Below are 18,534 nucleotides of genomic sequence, written 5' to 3'. Positions count from 1 at the left end.
AACAAAATTAAGACCTAATCAACAATCAAATGGCTATAGGATCACAATTTCTTTACATGAAAAGTTAGCTTTGATACCAAATAAAAAGTCTTATTAATCCAAAAGTTAATTGATAGATTCTAGGTTTGAAACTTAAGTATTAAAACTGAATGTAAATCAAGAACACAAAATTTACAAGCTTCCCCTGCATTGAAAATACATTTTGATCGGGTAGTGCTTGGGTTCCCTTAAACCGGGTAAAGTAACTTTCACTATGAAATCAATCAGAATATAATCTCTAGTTCTGATTACAAATCGAAATAAGTAAACTAAAATGAATTCATATAAAAGTTACCAATACTCTTGATTTACAATCAAGTACAAAGATCTATGTCACCTTCAATAGATGAAGACAAGATCCCCTTGCTTTGGCTCAGCTAATACAATTCATTTTTTTGGTTTTGTTTTGAGATCTTTCAAGTAGTTTTTTAGTGTTGCAAGCTAAAGTTCTAGCTCGTCTAATGTGCTGTTTGAGAATGTTATAGCTTTATTGTCTAAAGTTCTGAGAGCAGTTTTGTCCCATGTTACTCGCTTACTTTAGCAGTTCATAGTTTGACGAAGCATGCCTTTCGGTTAGACGATGAGCTATCTTTGTTTGAGAAGGTTCCCGCGCTATTCTGGAGATATCTACAATATCGTAAATTCATGAGTGATTCTAATCACTACGCCAAAAGAAATAATAAAAATTATCAATAATTAAAAAAAAAATTGAATTTTATTTAGGGTAAATACCATTTTGGACCCTGTGTTTTGCAAAAGTTACTGATTAGACCCTGTGTTTTGTTAAATGAAAAAATGGACCCTGTATTTTCCAAAATAGTAAAAACAGGACCCTGAGCTTAATTTTTGATAACTTTTTTTTTAATATAATCAACTTGAAAACAATTCCTAATACGAACAGATACAGAAAATATAAAACAATTTTGTGATAATACTTTTAGATCGGATTATAATTAAATTTTATTTTGATAAAAAATCAATTCAGGGTCCTATTTGTACCATTTTAGAAAATACAGGGTCTATTTTGTCATTTAACAAAACAAAGGGTCCAATTGATAATTTTTACAAAACACAGGGTCTAAAATGGTATTTACCCTTTTATTTATGAGTAATTAATATAATCAGGTTATTTATTACCATTAAGAAACTCCTCCTACTCAAACCCAGCAACAGATAAATATCCTTCAAACATATGAATCCAAATTAAATAATCATAAATTCTAACATTCATCTAACACTACTACAAAAAGTACTATTTCTGTAGGTACTCAAATCAAATTTTTTTTAGGATCGTCGCCAATCACTAAAAAAAACTACCTTTTGTGACAACCTTTTATTCACAATATAAATTTTTGTGACTAAATGTGACTTTTAGTCACAACAAAAAGTTAGTTGTGACTAAAACATAATATTTAGATACAAATTGTCACTCATTTAGGTTTAGTCACAACAAGTATTGTGACTAAAAACACATTTAATCACAAATAATTGTGATTTTTGTGACTAATACATTTAGCCAAGAACCTTTTAATCACAAACATAGGAATAATAATTTATGATTAGTCATAATTTTTTCACTTTTAGTCACAAGTTTTGTTGAAACTAAAATTAAGTAAGATTTTTTGTAGTGAATAAAAGTAAGTGACTGTTTAAAACCGACGGATATAGTTGAGAATGCCCGTTGGTTTTAAACATTCGTGTTGTATTACTAACGGTTGAAAACCGTGACGTGCTTAAAAACGAAACTGGGTTTTAGAGGAATCCCCGACGGTGCAAAACTGTCAATAATTCAGCTTTGTATTGTCGATGATTTTCCAGTGTCAGAAGAAACTTTTTTTAATGTTTTTCTACTAAAGCCTATTCTACTTAATTTTTCGACGGTCGAATAGGTATCAGTCTTAAAGACCGATGAGTATGTGAGGAAAACCTAATTTTTTTAGTAGTGTAATACAAATTGAAACAAATAAATAAAAAAGAAAGATTCATTGAAGAAGAACCCAGATCAAATAAACTCATCTACGAAAACAAATAATGTAAACAAATTAAGGTAATAATATAAGAAGTTGTAATATGAATATCATGATATGTGTTTGAATTTTTGAATATGTGTGTGGTGGGTTATTCTTCGACCACGCTTATTGTTAATAATTTAGTGGAAACTAAGATATGCTTGCTTTGTGGTTTTTTTTATTCTTAGAATTAAGAATAACTACAACTTAGTAGTATCTATTGTACATGTAAGTATAAATATATAAAGAGATGTAGTATAAATATGTCCTAAAATATATTCTAATTTTCTGCTATCACCATTTGTGACTGATCAACATGGAAGAGTGGCTAGCTTAGTGGTGAGGGGGGATGGGAAAAAGGGAGAGGTCATGGGTTCGAACCTAGGACCTTGAAGCTATTAAGCTATTAAATGATTGTAAAATACTATTACGCTACACTCAAAAAAAAAACATGAAAGAGTGGCTGAGATTGCACTATTTTTCCAAGGAATTGTCCCGTTTGTACGAAGCATGTTACGAATTCAGGTTAGCCTTTTTCTCTTCTTTTTTTTGTTATTATTTTCTGAAAACGAAGGTTTTGGCTTTCTTGTATTGTAGCTATTAATTAACCATCTTATCTCTCTTGTTTGAAACGACACTAAATCAAAAATATTGTAATGTTGTAATAAAGCTTGATCACCCATGAATGAGCATGCATTATGTGCTTGTTGGACTTATATATGATGTGTTTGTTATGTTAAATTTATCATAATTAGAAGAAATGGAATCTAAACAAAAGGTGAGCTTGAGATAAGATAATAATTTTTTTGTTTGCTTATTAATCTCTAAAAAGTGTTTATTTTAATTATACAATTAATGACATAATAGTATATATCACTTATTTTGGTCCTTTATTTGATTCGAAAGCAAAATGAGAATTTGAAGCTTATTAAGAGGAGATCACTATGAAGTGGTGTCAAGGACTAAATTAATATCAATGTTGCATCTCTTGTATTTCCTTATACATGATTCAATTTATATATATATATATATATATATATATACACCAGTTCTTAACACAAACAAAAATCTGTTGTAACAGAACAACATCAAACTACTTAATTCTTAACCAACTTCTAATAAACTCTGAGCTCATCAGGAGTATTTCCACCAATCCCTTTCAAATTAAGTGTGGTTTCAAATTTTGCAAGAGCATGTTAGTCTTCACCAGCTCATTATATTACTTTTTCTTAGTTTTTTCCACAACATGATCCCCAACAAAAGAAATCAATAAATTGAGTTTTTCTTGAGTTAATTGCGGCAAAATATTCAATATTTTTACCTCGATAATAATTAACTCCTGAAATTTAAATTTTGGCGGTAAAAACTATCAACGAGTTCTATTAATAGTTTACCCTTTTCATCTACTTTTAAGTGTTAAGTGTTCGATGTGAATGGAAAGTAATGCCTTGTAAGAAACTTTCTTAGTCTTCCATTGTTATCTTTGCAACGACGTTCTCCACGTGTCAAACAAAATTCCAATGTAGCATTCTATTTCTAGAAAAATGGCATAAGGGCGGGGTCTATTATTGTTGCTAAAAGAATTATGAGTCAGATGTATGACGTGACATATAAGAGAAAAGAGACTGATGATAGAAAGTTTCTAAAGTGAGCGTACTTTAAAAAATTTTGATTAAAAAAAGGGTAAATAAAACGAATTGTAATTGATTAAATGTAATGTATTATGTGGAACTAATAGGGAAACTACTTGTGTTAACCCATTGGACATGTCCTAATCTGTCTGCACACAACAATAGACTTTATCCTAGGATAAGATTGCACAACTTTACTTTCACCTCATAGTGAGACTTATTTATCCCATGTCAACAAATAATAGTTAATACACTTGTTTATCACTTTCAAATGTATTAAGTTTATTAAGAAAGTTTATGCCGAGTATGATTGTAATCTGAAATCTGAATCATGATGTTTGAATTTTTGAATATGTGTGTGGTGGGTTTTTCTTTGACCATATGCACATTGCATATAATTGTTAATTCATTGGTGGTACCTAACTTGTTATCGATCAAGGGAAACGAAGATATGCTTGCTTTGTGTTTTTTTTCTTATAATTAAGAATAGCTAAAGCAATTAAGCCAGTTTTTCTTTCATGGGGTACAAGTACGTACAACTTATCAGTATCTATTATATAAATATATATATATATATATCTTTATATATTAAAAGTGCCTATCTAACGGCATTTCTTGGTTTAACAGAATATACTTTACAAATAAAAGAATATTCTGTTAAATTTAACCCTAACGCCGTTAACTTTAACTTTAACTTTAACGCCATTCCGTTAACCATTCTTCTCTTTCACGCTATTTTCAATTGGTCCCAATTAGAATTTTACTCTCAATTCCAATCGAGTTAAACTCAGAATCTGGCGATCGATTAAACTCAGAATTTTACCTTTTTTTTCTATTTTTATGCATCTTTTTCTCACTACTGGCACTATCAACCCACTATTTTATCGTCCTCCTCCATAGGCGGCAACTTTATTGATTTCGGCACCAATAACTTTCTTGGAAGGGTTTCGCGAGTCGATCACCTTGCCTATGGCTGAGATTTCGACAACCGGTCAACCGGCGCCCACCGACCGGTTGTTAAATGGAAGAATCCCGGTTGATTATTTTGGTGAGTTGATAGTCTCTTGATTATTTTCTATTTAGTTAGTGAGAATAATGGTAAAAAAATGTTAATTTTTATCTATCAGAAACGATGCATTTTTCTTCTTTTTTTTTTGCTATTTCTTTTTCTCTTCAATAATATATGTCCCTTATAAATTCAATGTTGCAGAAGGATGGTTCTCTGAAGCTTCTATAAACAAAAGTGTGATAATATATATCAGAGATAATTGTATATGAAGAATTTAGATAAATGGGTTTATTTAAAATTCCATTAGGTAGATAGTGAGGTTTTGAGAGCTTCCATCTTGGGCAATGGCACCTTTAGATTTCACTCATAATGCGATTCTTAACTATCTTAAGCACATAAGAAGAAACTGGCTTGAAGAACATTCTGCCTCTGCCACCCAGTAACTATCTTTCTCTACACATTATGCATTTTAAATTAACATGTTTTGACATAATTTTAGAGTTTATAATTTAGAAAACAATGAATCTTGGCATCCATACAATATATGTGTGTTTGTTTGTATTTATGTCATGCAACAACTCTATCGTTTCACTGTTTGCTTACCCTTTTTATCTGGTAAGTGATCTCAGTTCTAGCTTTTCCTCTCTCATTCCATTTGTTTCTTACTTTACTAGCTTCTTATCTTGTGGCTTTGGTATCATTTATAGTGGAGTCAAAGTCCTAGAAAGAGTGTTCTTATTTTGATTCAAACAGTGACTAATTGCTTGTTGCAAGTGAAAGAAAAGATATTGCAACTTGGACAACCATGGTTGCTCGCTCGGTGTGCTTTCCTTTGTAATGGGTCTGTTCAAATCATTAAGCTATTTATAGGGCTGGTTTTTCTTTTCTTTATGGTTAATACAGTTGCTTTTACTTTGGATGAAAATTTCTCTTGTTTTTCAATTCTGATACCTTCCAAATACAAATTTGTCATGTGGTTGGACTTGGTCACTTACTTGCATTACTATGTGGCCACGAGGACAAACTTCCATGGTTATTGAAAATGAATACACATACATAAATAATATACATTTTGTTTTAGTACTAAACTACCTCTCTGATTATCAATGTGTTGCTTAGGTACTTAGGTTTATTAATTTTTTGTTTAAGCAAAAAACAGTTATATATGTTGTAGGTGGTATATGATTTCCATTAGTATAATATAAATAGTCAATCAATATGAATATATAAATTTTTACTACTGCTAATTTTATCTAAGTTCAATCTAAACAATAAAAAATGTTGAGCAATTCAATCGATTCTTTCAACTGAGGTTAAAAAAAAAAGGTAGAGTGAAATGTAGCAGAGGAAAAGGGATGGTGTTGGCCCATTCAATGGGTAAGATGCCTTCTGGTAATATCTTAACTTTCACTTTGTTATTTAGTATTTATAGGTATTATATTGCTTTTTTTCTTTTTTGTTCTAAAAATCTCAACTTAATGCTCGATTTGAGTTTGTTAGTGAAAAGGCTTATTTCCTTAATCTAATTTCTTAACTTCTCTTAATTTAGTTGATGATTCACTCAAATGGTTGTTTTTATGTGTTTCTTAATTTGTATTGACTTTGAACTAAACATAACATCACTTACAAATTGTATCATTTCTTAACTGTGAATTAGGGAGTGACTACTTACTGATTGTTTTTGAGTTATTATCAATTGTCACTCTGTAGATAGCCACTGGTTGAGATTCCATTATATCTTAGATATAGTTTTTAATATCTTTATTGAATTAATGCTTCGTAATCACTCCCACTTGTTGCGGAAATGGGTCCAAGAGCTTTCTTATTGATGAAAAAGTATAATCTTATTTTTCTTATAAGCATCTCAACGATTATACCAAGTTTTATAAAAAGAATTTAAAATACATACATTTGAACTATTTTTGGTTCTTAATTTTCATCTTTATTTTTTATTACTTATCTTTATTTTTGATACTGGGTGAAATTTTGTTAGTTTAGATCTCCATCTCTGTGTACTACTCTGTATTCTTTGATTAAGAATGTGAAAGTACATTTGATTTAATTCATCTATTATTCTTTTGCTGAGAAATTCAATTAATCTATTATTGCTTTTACTTTTATTTTTTATTGTTTGAAAATTTAAGGTTTTAATTTCATTGTAGAAGTTAAAGAGATGATAAAACGAAGAATATGCAAAGAATGAGGACCTTCAAAAGATTAAACTGACATCATCACTGCTATTTTTGGGACACTGTAAGTTTGAAATAACCCACTTGGATTTGGTCATGATTTTGATTACTGCCTTTTTGGAATCCCATATCTGATACAAATTTCAATTGACTTTCTAAGTGATTATTATTTGGCTCTTGAGTAAATTTTTAGTGGCAAGTGGTCCGAGAAGGCAAGTGTTTATAGTTTTAGAATTCTTGTCTTTTAAGTAGTATGTGGAAGAAAGAACAATTCTTCCAATAAAAGTCCAAACCCCTGTTGTGCAGATGGTAAGCTCTTTGTTTCAAACATAGGTTAAAGACGGTCATAAATAATGTGATAAAGACCATTATGTAAAGGTTTGGAGCCATTATGGAAGCAGTACACTTGGTGAATTAGTTGATCCAAGCCTAGGAGGTAATTTTCAAGCTGAGGAGCATCTTGGTTGCTCCAAATTGGGCTAATTAGTGTACAAGCCTCTGCTGAGCTACGACCATGCATTTGTTGTGGATCTGCTTACCGAAAATCATGAGATTCCGTAGCCAACACAACCACCTTTTTCTGAGCTCAATCTCCACAGAAATTGGCCATGGCATCTCTTCTAACTAATACTATTCTTCTAGGCGTGAATCTAACACGCAGTCTTCTGGGAACAAGATGAAATGATCATTTATTTTCTTCTTTCTGAATCACTTTGTGTATTGCTTCCACATTCTATACATACAAGGCTCCATTGGCTTTTATTCGAGATGTCCCTTTACTAATCTTTTGATTCTTTCTTATGGTTTAAACTGTTCCTACCTTCTTGTCACCCTTATATGTCTCTTTGCTGTTGCATCAGTATTTATATAATAAAAAAGTTATATAATATTAAATATTTAACATACATAACTCATAACATTGATCACGTATATAAACTTAAATAAATATCAATAATTTTTTTTTATGATATAATATTGAATTTTTTAACATACGTAACTCATATATTAAAATGATATTAAAAAATCTCAATCAAGCTTTCTATTACATGTTATGATTCATGTAATACAAAAATTATTTCTACAATGACAATGAAGAAAATGAATGTGAGAATCCAAATTGCAGAAAAAGATATCTTCTTACACCACGGTAAAAGCATTATATTTAAATTGACATTTGAACTTAAGTTACATTCATACCAACGTTTACATATTCTGTATGGATCATTAGTGCAAAGACATATGTTCAACTCAACAATGGTACTGAAAAACTAGATGTTGTGATGTTCGGAGATGTTGCAGAAAATATATTATCATGTATTGCAGTTCAATTAAAGTCGTATTCAACTAAGGTATATTTTCATATTTAGTATATCATATATATATATATAAATGTGTAATATTTTTTCTGCAATTACAAGCCTACTGAAACTTATCTTAATAATCATAAAAGTAATATTTAAATTAAATTTTGCAGATGCATCGCTTGTTTCTCTAAAAAAAAAACTACGGAGAGATTATCAGTCATTAAATGGAAAATTCAGTTGTATGTAGATCCAAAACGACGGATGAGCTCAAAGTACAATCAATTCACCATTTAAACTGCTGAGCCCATAGAAAATTAAGATAACGTTTCATTATGCTTAGTTTTATTTTTCATAAGGTTTTCTATATTGAAACTTTAACTAATAATTCTTTTTCCTTATTTTAAGATGACATTTTTTCATTCATTTCATTCATTTCATTACATAATATTTTCTTTAAATTTTCCAAAATACATATATTGATCCTTTTAATTTTCTCGAAACCAAGAGTAAATGTTAAAGTCATGTGTTGATATGACTTATCATAAATTATTTCATCACATTAAGGATAATTATTATATGAGTATGAATATATTGAGATAAATTTACTGGTTATTATTAATAACAATGTGTATATCATATGTTTATATACACAATTATGGCATTCTTAACAACCTTACTTTTATAAAACAAATCGTTTAAAAAATAATTTACAATTAGTTACCGAATTCTTAAACAAAAACCACTAGATCTTAAATAAAACTAATATTTACGTGGCTCGCCACGTAACTTTCATCTAGTAAATATATATATATATATATATATAAATATATTCCAATTTTCTAATATCACCATTTGTGACTCAATATGGAAAATAAAAATCTGGAAGAGTGGCGGAGATTGCTCTTTTTTTTTTAAAGAATTGTCTCGTTTGTATGAAGCATGTTACGAAGGTACGTTAATTTTTTTTTTTTTCTTCTTCTTTCTTTTATTATTAAATATATTTTCTGAAAACAAAGGTTAATTAATTATAAGTTGTTCATCTTTATATACCTATAATCAGGGTCAGCTCTGAGTTGAAATAAGTTATAATCAAAAAAAAAATTTTGAGCCCCTAAAATGAGTGGGCCTTAAGCACAGGCCTAGCTCGCCTATACTTAGGGCCGACCCTGCCCATAATCATTTCTATTTTTAGTGAATGTAGTACTTTTATGACACACCCAACAATATGTAATAAAACATAACACATGATGACAAAGTTAATTTTTTTTAACAAATTACATTTAATTTAAATGAGACTCACTATTTTAGAAAATAGTGCTACATTATTAATTGTGCAATATTTTGTTGCATATATAATTGCTCAATATATAGATAGGTTGTGTTGTGTTGGTAATGTTGGAAAGCTTGATCAACCATGAATGAGCATGCATTTCTTATGTTTGACTCTGTAGAAGCTATTCAAGCTGAGAAGAGGTAAAAACCAGAGGAGGTATAAACCAGAAGAGTAAAACTCAATTAAGAACAGAAAACATAGCAATAGCAAGAAAAGCTTAACTCATTAAAATGAGTAGCTGATTTATTTATAGGCTGAGATTACAACAACTAAAGCACAAGTTAGTTAGTACTAACTGAAACAGAAACTAACTGACTAACGGTTTTTACAACAGTTTATTTATTGACTAATATTAACTAACATCCCCCCTCAAACGAAAAGGGGTTGCAGCCATTTTAAGTTTGTCTTTGAGGTATAGAAACCGGTCAGTGGAGAGTGCTTTGGTAAGAGAATCAGCCACTTGATCAACAGCTGGAACATAGCGAACCGAAAGCTCCTTTGCCATAATTTGATCTCGAACAAAATGGAGATCGATCTCGATATGTTTGGACCGTGCATGAAAGATTGGGTTAGCTGCGAGAGCAGCAGCTCCTTGATTATCAACCCATATGACTGGTGGATGAGAGGGAGAGATCTGTAATTCAGAGAGCAAATGAACCAGCCACCTTATTTCAGCAGCAGTGTTGGCCAAACTTCTAAACTCACTTTCAGTACTTGACCTTACAACAACATTTTGCTTTTTTGCAGACCATGAGACAAGGTTTCCCCCAAGAAAAACAACATAACCTCCAGTGGATTTTCTGTCATCTATAGCACTAGCCCAATCGGCATCGGAATATGCAGAAATCTCCATCGAAGCAGCTGGTCTTAGAAGCAAGCCATCTGTTATGGTCCCTTTAAGATACCGGAGTAATCTTTTGCAAGCAGCCCAATGAGTAACCGTAGGTGCGTGAATGAATTGACTGAGCTTGTTAATGATAAAGGCGACATCGGGTCGAGTTAAAGTGAGGTATTGGAGGGCACCAAGTGTACTTCTATATAGTGTAGGATCCTCAAATGGTTCACCATCATTTAGAGATAACTTTTGAGTAGAGCTAGCGGGATTGGGACAACTCTTCACTCCATCAAGCTGCAATCTAGTGAGTAAATCAGCAATGTATTTGCTTTGAGAGAGATACATACCACCCGAGTCTCTATAAATTTCAATGCCAAGAAAATAATGAATAGAGCCAAGATCTTTTAATGCAAACGATTGGTTGAGATCAGCAACCAACTTTGAAATAAGGGCTGAATTAGGTCCAGTTACTAGTATGTCATCGACATACACTAGTAAAATAATCAAGTCCAAATCTGATCCATAGATAAAAAGTGAGGTGTCAGACCTTGATGCTTGAAAGCCCCATTGCAGCAAAGTAGACCTTAGTTTTTCATTCCAAGCTCTAGGAGCTTGTTTCAATCCATAGATAGCCTTGTGAAGATGACAAACATGAGTAGGTTTAGTTGGGTCTTCAAATCCTTTCGGTTGCCTCATGTACACAGTTTCATGGAGATCACCATTCAAGAATGCATTACTTACATCCAATTGCTGAACCGGCCAATTAGATGTGACAGCTAGGGATAGAACTGTTCGAACAGTTACAGATTTGACCACAGGACTAAAGGTCTCTTCATAGTCAATCCCAGGTGTTTGCAAGTACCCTTTAGCATCTAACCGGGATTTGTAGGTATTTAAGGAGCCATCTGCATTGAGTTTAATTCTGTACACCCATTTATTGTCAATAACATGCATATCCGGATGATATGGAACAAGTGTCCATGTCTTGGATTTAATCAATGCTGTGTTTTCTTTTTGCATGGATTGAAGCCATTTTGGATCTTTAAGTGCTTGCTGAGTTGTTCTTGGTTCAGTAGGAAAAAGAGATTCTTTTAATGGATGTCTTGTAGCCATGTATGCCTTTGGTTTGTATATACCACTTTGGGACCTGGTTTTCATGTGATGAACCCGAGTAATAATACTAGAAATAGGAGCTTCAGCTGGTTGAATATCAGATGTAGAGCAGGTATGGGTTCGGATACAGGGACAGTAGTGGTAGGAGGCTGCAATATTATATCAGAAGGTGATGTATTATTGGTTGGCAGAGGCAAATTGGGTGTAGTTGAGGCAGGTATATCTGGTTGGTGGGAGAGAGTTTCGGAAGCAGGTTGTATATGTTCTTGTGGCTGGGAATTAATTTCTGGTGTAGGCAGGTTATTTGCTGGTGTAAAGTGGGAAATTGCAGGGGAAGGCATTTGGGAAGGTGGATGTTGTGTAAGAGAATGATGTGCGGAAGCAGGTGCTTGGGTATTTGTTGATGAGTGTGGATTGTGTTGAACATCAGTAGCACAACCAGGAATGGAATTAGCACCAGTAGCAATATTAGAAAAAGAAAAGGTAGGAAATTGAGAGTAAGGAGAAGGGTGTACCTGACTCGTGTTGTAGTTGGAAAAGGCAGGGAAGTGGCTTTCATTGAAAATAACATTCCTTGCTATATATATTCTGCCATTGGAGTTCTCACAGAGATATCCTTTGTGATGAGATGAGTAGCCAAGGAAAATGCACTGATCAGAGCGATAGTCCAACTTATGATTGTTGTATGGTCTCAAATGTGGAAAACAAGCGCAACCGAAGGGCTTGAGAATCTTGTAATCGGGCTGACTTCCAAATAAGCATTCATAAGGAGTTTTAAAACCAAGAACGGCTGTAGGAAGTCGATTGATTGTGAACACAGCACTTTGAAAGGCATACCACCAATATGACAAGGATAAACCAGCTTGAGCAAGCATAACCAAACCAGTTTCAGTTATATGTCGATGTTTCCGTTCAGCTCTCCCATTTTGTTCATGATCATGTGGACAAGGATGTTGGAAATGAATCCCTTGATCACTAAGAAAGCGAGCAAAAGGTCTATACTCCCCTCCCCAATCGGATTGAACACTTTTTATGGGCAAGTTAAATTGTTTTTCAACCATACTTTTGAACTTAAGAAAGACATCAAAGGCTTGGGATTTTAGAGTTAAAGGATAAATCCAAGTATAGCGAGTATGATCATCGATAAAATGAATATAATATTGAAAACCTTCTTTAGATGCAACATGGGAAGGACCCCACAAATCGGTGTGAATTAATGCAAGAGGTTGTGAAGCAAGACTAGTGGAAATAGTGTATGGAAGTTTATGACTTTTGCCTTTTTGACATGCAACACAAAATTGTAAATCTTTTAAGGTCCCACTATGTGAAACATTGGAAAGAATTCTGCTTAAAATAGCAGTACTCGAATGGCCTAATTTTTGATGTCAAACATTAACATCTTGTTTCAAAGTGGTAGTTAAAGCAGTAGAAAAGCAATTAAAAGGATAGGCAAAAACTGATTCTTTATTATCATTTGGCATAGTACATGATTCTATGTTTAAACCAGCATGAGTATTACAAGGAGCAGTATGTGTAGAATCAGTAGGGGAGGAATTAAAGGAAGATACAGTGGTGAGATTGCATTGTAATGCAGGAGAGGATTGACTTGAATCACCAAGCACATATAGGCCATCTTTAACCGGTCCCTTGAGAAGAACAGCCCCTGTGAGTTTGTCCTTTACAAAACAACAATGTTTGTGAAATTCAAGGAACACATTATTATCATTTGTTAGTTTTGAAACACTAACTAAGTTCTTTTTAATGGCAGGAACATTAAGAACCGAATTTAAACGCAAGGGATGAGAAGTATGGGGAGATATGTAAGTAGACCCAACATGAGTGATAAGTAATGGCTTACCATCACCAACAGCTAAAGACTCGGTGCCAATGTAGGGAGAGGGTGATTCAAGAGATTCAGACCCATTTGTCACATGAACATTAGCGCCTGTATCGACAAACCAAAGGTTATCATCACCAAAGTCAGGTAGGATAGTGGAATTATATACCTGATACTCATTGTCCATGTCGAGTTCTGTAAGATACGCACGGGGGGCAGCAACATTTGGTTTCGGGGGAACAAAATTCTTATCGAACCGATAGTGACAAACAGCTGCCGTGTGCCCACTTTTAAGACAAAGTTGACACATTAATCGATTCTGAAAACCAAAGGTGCCGCGAGAAGCTCCTTTAAAACCAGTTCTTGAAAAAGATTCAGGGATATTTCCTCGAGCAGCTGGTGGGATATATTTGCCAGAGTTGTTGCGATTGTTACCTACGGCCAGATTTGCTTGGAGTTTCATAGAGATGTCGGTCATGGTACTGTGATGTTCAAGTCTACTCTCATGAGACATGAGAAGAGCTTGAACCTCATCAAGAGACAAAGAGTCACTTCTTGAAGTAATTCCAGAGACAACAGGGTCAAATTCAGCACCTAGGCCATTCAAGATCTGAAGAACAACATCTTGATCACTAATATTAGCACCAGCAATTGCCAAAGAATCAGCAAGAGTTTGAACCTTATCCACATAATCTGAGATTGACAGATTGCTCTTTTGAACATTTGAAAACTGACCTTTGAGCTGTAAAAGCCGCGCACGAGATTGACTCGCAAATCGTTGTTCCAAAGCACGCCAGACCGCAAAGGAGGTATGATGATTGGCAACAGAAGCAAGAACGCCTTCTGTCATGGAAGAGCGAAGCCAAGAAAGAAGAAGTTGGTCATTTCTTTTCCACTGTTGATAGAGAGGATTTGGTTGCCATTGATCAAGTTTTGAGGAGGTGGAACGCCATTGAAGAGAATAGCATCAAGATCATGTCCAATAACGGCTGGAACAACCTGAGATTTCCAAGAAAGGAAATTGGCACGATCAAGCTTGATCGTGAGGGATGTCGATAAAGAACTGGAAAATGGATTGTGAACAGAGGAGGCAGGGGATTGTGCAGTCACATCTGGTGGAGAAGCAGTAACAGTCGAAGGTGTAGGATCTGGAGATGGAATCGAGGACTCCATGGAAGACGTCTGATACCATGTAGAAGCTATTCAAGCTGAGAAGAGGTAAAAACCAGAGGAGGTATAAACCAGAAGAGTAAAACTCAATTAAGAACAGAAAACATAGCAATAGCAAGAAAAGCTTAACTCATTAAAATGATTAGCTGATTTATTTATAGGCTGAGATTACAACAACTAAAGCACAAGTTAGTTAGTACTAACTGAAACAGAAACTAACTGACTAACGGTTTTTACAACAGTTTATTTATTGACTAATATTAACTAATAGACTCTAATAGAAGCATCAAATGTGCTTGTTGGACTTATATATAATGTGTTTGTTTTGTTAAATATATAATAATAATTAGAAAAGAAGAAAGTGGAAGATATTGAAAAGGAAAATGCAAAATTGAAGCAGCAAATTGAGGAAGTGAAATCTGAACAAAAGGTGAGCTTTTGTAGATTACTACTAAATACCTTGTGAGGAGGGCCAAAAACATTATGTTAGCTTGAGATGAAGCATAATGGGAGTATTTATGTATAACTTATTAAGTGCTATACTCTCTTCAATGAATACTTATTTCTTTAGATGAAGCATAATGAGAATATAGCCCAATTTGAAGCGAAGGTAAATGAAATCGGGAAAGCCCTTGTAGAGAGTGAAGAGAGCAAAATGCATGCTGAGAGTCAAGTTACTAGCTTAATAATGGTTAGCATCGAGCAAAATCAATTGATTGCAAACTTGAAGGCTGAGAACTTGAGGCTTATGAAGAGGAGATCACTGTAAACTCGAACCTAAAACATCTAACACACACGTATACTCTTCTATAGTCACTTAAGCTAGCCTCAAGTGGTGACATTATTGTAAAGTGTATGAATATTGTATCTGTTGTATTGCTTTGAAATAATTAATTACAAATTTTATGTACACAACTGATTAAGTATAACTAACTAATCAAGATCTTAGCTATCGTAACATAATAACATCTAACTAGTTAATTCTGAACAAATTTCTAATAAATTCTAAGCTGAGACATCCCTAATTTAGTTTTCACCCGCTCATTATATTAATTTTTGTAGGTTTATTCCTAAACATCGTGAGCAAAAGCAATTAACTAACTAAGTCTTATTCATCTTAAATATGCTTTATATTTCTAATAATGTGAGACTATTTTTAATAAATAGTATTGAAGGAATAATCTTTGTAAGTGCAGAAGTCTGAAAATTAGTTTTTTTTTACTAGCAAAAGCACTTTTATTACTCAATTTTCTACAAATTTCAACTTATATGATCAATTTAAAATGCATAGATTAGTGTCTAATTTGAACTTACTGGTGAGTTTAATAAGTTCAAAAAATATCATCTAGAATTTTCCTTTGAATCTTCATGGATAACCTTTTCTTTTTTTCTTTTGACAAATCTACATAGTAGAGAGGAAAATGAGAGGGAAAGAGAGAAAGATAAGATATAGGAAAATGAAATAAATTAAAGAGAAAAGAAAAGAAGAGACAGAAAATAGTGAAGAGTTTTAGGTGAGAGAGGAGTATTTTTGAGTATTAAATATTATTTATTTAACTATTTATATTTGAAAAGTAATTAAATATTTTAAATAGAAACTAGAAAGATTACGTGAGACCATCCAATAAATCATCTGTATTTTGAATTAAATTTGGTTTAAAATATGCCATAAAATTATAATTAGCTCAATTTTTATATTTGTGATCTAATACACAAAGTGCAAATTAACTCTAAAAATCTAAAAATCAATAATATCATTAATACTCATTAAAAATATAAAAATAATAAAATTTATTTATGTTATTTTAATAATATATAAATATAAAAATATTTTTAATTAATAAATAATATTAATGAGTAATAAATAGGTAATTAAAAAAATAGCATTTATTGTGAATTAAAATTTGGTACGTGTTATTTTTTATACTAAATTTGACACAATTTTTAACTTAGACCAAATTTAATACACATTTTACATCATTATTAGAGTTAGCTTTTAACAAAATATTTTAAAAAATAACAATAAACCACATTTATAGCTTTTTTTTTATTGAAAGAATTGTAGATGTCACTTGAAGCATAAATAAAACTCGAATTTCTCTTTCCATTTTGCATAGACCAAATTATCACATACCATGAATATCTATTTGACTAATTATATAACAATCACACATATGATAATAGTATATAACCATCCCCCTAATCACTTTCTTTTAACTACAAAGTTAATTAAGGACCACAGACCAGCTTCATTCAAATCATGTTAACTACCCCTGCAATCAGAGAAGAACACCTCTTGTTAGTATATATATTTATATATATAAATTAATAATTAAAAAAAAAAAAACTTCAAGAGCACAAAAACAAAAGAAATTAATATTTTAAAATAAGAATAAAATCAAATTTAAAATGTATAAATTTTTTTTTATAAAAAAATAAAAAAACTTTTTCTATTGAAATGACATTTTTATTTTAAAATACAACCAAAACAAATGAATAGAATAAAAATTATTGAGTGATTCTACAATGCACCCCCTTTAAAAGGGATGTATTGATACACCCATGACTTGTTTCAACATCTAGAAAAAAATTTTAGTCTAATTTTTAACTATTTAAAATAACCTACAAAATTTTGAGAAATTCCGAATAATTTACAATATAGAAAAGAATGTTCAAACAATCTATTTTACAGGCGTATAAAATAAAATAGTCACGCGATACACTGTTTGAACGTAATTTTCGACTTGTTAAACTTTTCTAAATTTTTTAAAATTTTACCGAATGTCATAAATAACTATAGCGTACTTGATCATGAGAAAAAATTTGACTAAAAAATTATTTCAGGTGCTAAAACAGATAAGAGTACATCAATATATCCATTTTAAAGAGGTGTATTATAAAATTTCCCCAAATTATTTATTTTCTACTCCGTTCTATTTTATTACCTCAATCCAAACACCACCCTAATTAAATTATACACTTCATAATTTTAATTTTTGTAACAAGTATACCTAAATTTCTATAAACTCGGAATACAAACATCTCCTTAACAGAGGAAAAAAATTAGGCCATTAGTAAGAGATAGAAATTAGAGTAGAAAAGGTAGAAAATGTATTATTATGAGTTGTTTTATAATAATAATAATAAGTTGTTTGGGAGATAGAGAACAAATTAATAATTTAACAAATTCATATAAATTACTTTGAATTGAGAATAAATTAAAATGATTATTTATAAATTAAATGTATATTATAAACAAAATTTCTCACCACTATATTAGTGTGTGGCCAACTAGATTTTATTTTCCCCATCTTTTCTTTTTAACCAAGCAAAAATAAAATCTTCTCCCCAAACTTTACATTCCTCCTCTACCAAACATTATGCAAGAGTATCTACAATTAGGCTGATTTGGAATTTTATGCCAATTTTTTCCTTGATTTTCACTTCGATCGAATATATTCATTTGAATTTTCACATCTAGATAATATATCTTTTAAGTTTTACACCATTTTTCCAAACACTTATAACAACATTTATAAACAGAACACTTCTTAGAGTTATATGGCATGGTTTTCCCCCAAAATTCATTTTTATTAACAAACTAACAGTTAACCATGTGTTTTTGAATTGGTATCAAAATTTGCAAATGTTCCAATGTGTATTTTATCAATAACTATTTTGTCAATTAACAATGAAATTGAGGGAGATATATAGTGATTTATTGGCTAAGCCAAAAAAAACAAAATGGTGGGTAATCATCCTTTGGCTACTCATATATGGCTTTGGCTTTTTTCATGTCATCTACCAAAATCAGAGGGAATAAGAGATTATAGGGTCACACACCCTAAATTGTTTCTTCCAAATAAGGCCATTAAGACATAAAGAACAAGAAAGATCTTACATTGAGCTAGTGAAATCCAATTCCAAGCTGCAATTTTCTTGGCTATTCTTAAAGGGGTAGCTCAAAAACACTACACAAGTTAAGATATTCCCAACATTTTTAAAACAAACAACATTAAGGTCTCTTAAATTACCTGTTTTGGTTTGGTAAAAGTGATTCATGTA

The 18,534-nt window shown here is 31.8% G+C and overlaps 1 long non-coding RNA gene across 1 annotated transcript; it reads left to right on the top strand.

The window, feature by feature from the left end:
• The first annotated feature begins 4,369 nt into the window (after window positions 1-4,369).
• On the top strand, window positions 4,370-7,675 carry LOC133033612 (uncharacterized). The gene is made up of 2 exons (XR_009685767.1): window positions 4,370-4,727; window positions 4,890-7,675. It is a non-coding gene; the product is annotated as an uncharacterized LOC133033612 (long non-coding RNA).
• The last annotated feature ends 10,859 nt before the right edge of the window (window positions 7,676-18,534 follow it).

Source organism: Cannabis sativa, chromosome 1 (assembly GCF_029168945.1).
Source record: "Cannabis sativa cultivar Pink pepper isolate KNU-18-1 chromosome 1, ASM2916894v1, whole genome shotgun sequence".
Lineage (NCBI taxonomy): Eukaryota > Viridiplantae > Streptophyta > Magnoliopsida > Rosales > Cannabaceae > Cannabis > Cannabis sativa.
The sequence above is the reverse complement of the archived record's forward strand: the minus strand, read 5'-3'. Positions and strand labels throughout refer to the sequence as shown.